The sequence below is a fragment of the Abrus precatorius genome, unplaced genomic scaffold, assembly GCF_003935025.1.
Source record: "Abrus precatorius isolate BTA unplaced genomic scaffold, Abrus_2018 Scaffold8, whole genome shotgun sequence".
Lineage (NCBI taxonomy): Eukaryota > Viridiplantae > Streptophyta > Magnoliopsida > Fabales > Fabaceae > Abrus > Abrus precatorius.
Window position 1 is genome coordinate 35,101,459 of NW_020874428.1, and position 6,000 is coordinate 35,107,458.

The following is a 6,000-nucleotide window of genomic DNA, read 5'->3' on the forward strand; positions in this document are numbered from 1 at the left end:
ATTGTACCTAAAGCTAATTATTCATAATAAAAACGTAATATCTAAACACGACTATACATTGTTATAAGATATTTTGATTCATAAAAAAATTGTTAAATGTTATATATATGTGTGTGTGTATTCTTTGATTTCACGTAGAAAAGTAAGTATGAAGTAGTTCTTGTTAATTCTTTCTGTTTGGTGGTTTTGGATATAAATTACACAGTAATGAATTGTTATAACATATTCCCATAAAAAGTGTAAAAGAACATGTAGAGATGAGAGTATATAATTGGAAGAATGATTGAATCCTTTCTTTAATCCTAATGTTGTAGAAAAAACGAGTGTCAGAAAGTGCTCCTCTCTGTCATTAGAGGTTTTTTTTTTATGTACACATTAAAATTATTTAATGAGAGATCACTTTATAGTCGTATTAAATAGGAGAAGGAACCCATCATTAGCACAAGTAAATCTAACAATAAATATTCATTGCTATAAATAAAAATTATAATATCAATTTGTATGATTAACACAACGGTACATCGTGGAAATAATGTAAACTTTAGCGAATTTACAGTGTATTAAAATTAATTGTGCTTAGATAATAATAATAGTTTGTAAATGACAGATAGAAGTTTGAAAGAAAGCAGAAGAAAAGGACACGCTGAATTGCATCAAATTGAGTGTGATTAAATGTATATAGCCGTTGAACCAAAAAGGTGAGGGAAGGGGGGAATTCAACTGCGTTGAGGCTCCGTGTGTGCATTTTTAGACTATCATTTTGAATTGACACTTTGTCCCCACTATCTAATCAAACTTGTGGTATCAATTGCACAACTGTTCCCAACTCGTTAAGATTGCAAACGCATTTTTTAAATTATATTATGTTCAAAATTCACTCACAAAATATTCGTATTTTTCTCGATGATTAAATCACAAACAAAATCTGTTTACAAGTGTAATGTCGTATCTTTCTAGATGATAAAATAAACAATCTTTCATTTTTATTTTTATTTTTTTATAAAAAGGAAGCATCAATACAAATTATAGTTAATCATTCATATTGTATGTATAATTCAAACCAAAAACATTATTTACACATTACTTTTTACGTACAGGTACCTATTGTCTGAGAGCATATATCGGATCAGTCAATATAATTAATCTTAAAACTAAATTAACTTAGATTTATAATTTTAGACAATAATTTAGTGTATTACCTTGTAAGTTGGCATTTATATATATTAGATATTTGACACATTGATATGTAGGTCCCTGCACGACTCACAGATAATCAGCAAATTGGATTCAAACACGGCCAACAATGTAGGATAACTTTTTATGTTGAAAATATTATGGTAGATTTTATAAAGTTGTATTACTCCCAATGTTTTAATTCGACAGCTGAATGTACTGGTTGACAACAGTTTAAAGGTCTAGTCGTAGATAAATTACAGTTCAATCAGCTGATGATTAAATTATATTTATAACAAATTAGTGTAAAATTATCAAAAATTAAATTAAAATCATTTTTAAATTAATATTAAGTTTACATATTTTGTATGATAAAAAAATCATAATATAATTAGCGAAAAATTATAATATATAAATTAATATTTTAAAAAAATATTTAACTCCATTTTAATATTAAAAATTTTAGTTATAATAAACTTAAAATTCCAGACAAACATTTTAGGAGACTAAATACCAAAGTATTCATATAAAAAAAATTAATAAAAATGAATGAGTCTTGTCAAAATATGTAAAAGATAAACAATCTTTTAAATCTATTTTATTGTATAATACTTTTATTAGTTTTTTTATAAATATGATTAAATTGAATGGCTTAATATATTTAAGTAATTTTTTAATATTTTGTATTAAAAAAATAAGAATGATTACAATTTTAAATGATCAACAATAATGGTATTAAACCGAATGTCTTTATGAATAATTAGAATATATTTTCACAATTTATTTGTCAAGAAAGAATGATGATCTAATATGCTATGAAATTCAACTTTGAAATTAACTTGATTATCTCAACCTTCACAGTTAACAAATATTAAGTTTTTTAAAAAATGAGTTATTCACATTTAACTTTAGTTGTCTTACTTAACTCTGACAATCTATAAAATTAGACTCAACTTTAGATTTATCCTTAAAACAAAACTAAAAATACTCAAGATTATTATAATATTTTTTTAAAATCATCTATCACACGTTTTATTTTATATTTTAATTATCTTTTTTTACTCATCTCATCTCGCCTTCTAAAATAGAATATCAAGTAATAATTTCTCTTTCTCATTGTATTATTATCCTTTAAAATCAATAATTAAAAAATCATTTACTAACATATAAAAAGTATCATGTGGACCAAAATTTATTAAAAAATTAAATATTTATACTAAAAACAATATACTAATATTTAATTTTTAATAATATATAAAAATATTTTACTCTAATGAAATTATTTATTAATATAACATACGATGCTATTAATATAAATTCAAAGTTAGATAGATAGACAGTAGTTGTTTTTGGTATGAGGGTTGTGATAATGAGTATCTTATTAAAAATTAGTCCTAAATATTGATCCAGCCACCAAAAGAAAAAAAACTTAATGGGTAAAGTAACTTTAAACACGATGGTATTTCATGTTATTTTAAAATTGTCATGCAAAAAGGCTGCCACCTAGACTAAGTAGCACGAAGGATTCAATTAATTTGCATTATCTGAAGTTGGCAGAGGTCAGAGATGAAGTTTCCTCTATCTGGTGTGTCTGGTGGGAAAGGGTGAGACAATTTGCTTGGGGTTCGGTGGACATGCAAAAGAATATACATATATATATAGTTAGACAGTAATGATAGAAACTTTTTTACACAAAAGTGAAAATAGTAAAGTTCAATCATATAACTATACATATAATTATATATTATATATTATGCATAGGTAGTGAAAATTAAAATATTTTTAAAAAATCTGTGAATTCTTAAAATTTTATTTAACTTATTTATTTTAATTATGACCTTTCGTTTTAGCGATCAAAATTTATTTATTTATTTTATTTTTACATAAAAGTATTATCTCATTTAGTACGCTGCCTGTATATAAAATATTTCTGTACATCTGTGAGAATAAGAGACATATTTGATAAAAAAAATTATATACAAAAATGAGAGAAAAGTTTAAATTATATAATTATATATAAATAATAAAATCTATAAATTTAACAACATATCATCACCTTATGTAACTTTTTGAAAAGTTTGAATAACTTGTGGGATCTCATTTGATGTATTTCATATATATATATATCAGAATCAAATTATTTTAATTTTATAATCAATAGTTATTTATTAATGTATGTCAGACATAAAAATAAAATTTTCTAATAAATAAATAAATAATTTTTTATTTTTATGATATTTTGTAAATTCAAATGATTTATATATTTTTAATTTAAAATTACATTAATAAAATGTATTATTTATTAAAAATTACTATGCATAATGCAAAAGTGAAAATAAATTAAATTTGATAATAACATTTTATCATCTATGTAAGAGAGCTGGAATCAAAATACTCCAGGAAAAATTCTTATAAGAGTAACTTTATTTAATAATTCTATGTAAATATTAATTTTTATCCGTCCAATCATTAAATGAATTAAAAATTATTAAATAAAAAATTTATAAAAAGTATATAAATACAAAATCAATTAATTGAATAATTTTATAAATAAACAAAAATTTAATGTAATCAACGTAAGTATATAATTTTATTTAATAATTGCGTTAACAAAATTTAATATTTATAAAAATTTATTAAATAGAATAACTGTTATCGTAAATACTCCTGAAATAACATTGATTATCTCTTTGTTTTGTACACATTAAACTATTAAAGCTTTTATTTTATACTAAAATTAAAATATATAAATTATATAATTTTTTTAAAAAGTCACATGATATTTTAAATTACGATATAATTTTTTAAAATTTATAACTATAATCATTTATGTATAATTAAATAATTTAATTTACATCTCTCACGTTGATATAAAATGTTGCTCTGAGTAGGTACATCTTGTGGGTGTTTGTTTTATAATTGATAAATATATGTGTACGAATTGAACTTTGATGGTACTCAGTACTCACCTCTTGGACAAGTGTTCAGAAGTACAATGAATTTGATTTTCAGCCATTACATATATGTAAAGAGTGTAGGGTCCATTACATGGCCGAGGATGAAAGGGACCAATAGAGAGTGTTTTAAAAGGATTCAAAAATGTGTGTACGTTAAGAAGATAAGAACATCGAACAGTGGGTTAAAATCAATGGATCTGTTTTATTTTAAGCTTCGTAGCTTTGCCAAGATAATCAAGTTGATAACGTTCCCACTTTGGCTTTTCCTAGTTTAGTTATATGACACCCTAGCTTTTGTTTTATGATGATTAAATTAATGGTTGCTTTTAATTAATTTCATTGTTCTTGGTGCTGCCGACTTCGGCAATTGAATATAAATCTAAAGAAAAGTTATGGTGCTTTTCTATATGGCTAATAGATCAAATGGATATGCCATTTCCACAAGAGAAGTTATTTTCCCTAATCAAGCAGTTGGTTAGTCAGCATAAATCATTAATTAATGCACGATCAGTTCCACTTAATAAAGAATCATACATTGCATAATGTATTAGTAAATATGCTTTGTATTTTTAGTTTTAACCAAAAACACTACGCAACTAGCTAGGCGGGTAAGATGAACTACAATCTTTATATTATAAAATATGGATGATAAATATTAACATTATAAAATCTACGTAAATAATCTCATATCCTTTGCTTTTCTTCTTTCCAAATTAATACTTTTCATTATTTTAATCATCAGTCGTAGATCTAGTTAAATTTCTAGTCATGCATTTAATTTATTAAATGATTATTATGATTATACAGAAACTAAAATAAAAATAAAGAAATGATAATGTAAGATAATTTTCTTACATTGTAATAAAGAACTATCACCATGTTTGGTAGTATTCGGTTGGTCAATAAGGCATCTAGGTTTCTCTATGATAATTATGAACAATATCTATACCCATTCGAATAGTTTACATGTTATACCTCATATATCCTATAAATACATGCTCCCCTCCCCTTCTTGTATTGATCCATTTTAATTATTAAGTCAATATCAATATAATGATTTTTTAAAAAAAATTATAAAGAGCAAGATACTTTTATAATTTTTTTATGGGTGAAAAATGGATGTAAGAAAGAGAAGGATAAGAAGTAGGAAAAATAAAATAAATAGAACAATATATCACGTGATAGCAAACGACGAGAAACACGAAAAAAATAAGTATAAATAAATTACAAGCGAAAGTGGATGTAAAAATATTAGTATTGTGAGTAAAATATATTATTTAGTTTATAAAATTATAGATGTTAACTAATTTAGTTTCTTCTAGCAAAAAAAGTTAATTTAGTTTCTAAAAATATGAAAAAGAATTGTTAATCTCTAAAATTAGTACAAATTAATATTTTTATTCTTAAAATTATGAAATCAGATATTTTAACCTGTAATGTTAAAAAAAATATTAATTTAATTTATACATTTATGAATAAAATTTTTTAACCTCTAAAATTATAAGAAATATATCACGTGTCTAACTAATATAGAAAATCAACCTCTAATTATTTGTTAATTATAATCAGTGTTTAACCGCCATCGTTAATTCTAGACACTCTCGTTAGAATTATCTTAAACCAGATTATCGATGTTATCACCAATTGTCACAAACAAGCTTCCATTGTTTAACAATTCTGACATTTTTAACATGTCAATTTTGTCAAAAGCGTAAACAAGTCTTACAGACACCAGATACACTCTTGTATAGGTACGTTTACAATGTTAAGTGGGTATCAGAACAAATTCATCTATGTTTAGAAGCATTAGCTACCATGGTTACCTCTAAACATACCAAATATTATCTAAAATTATATTAAAATAATTTGA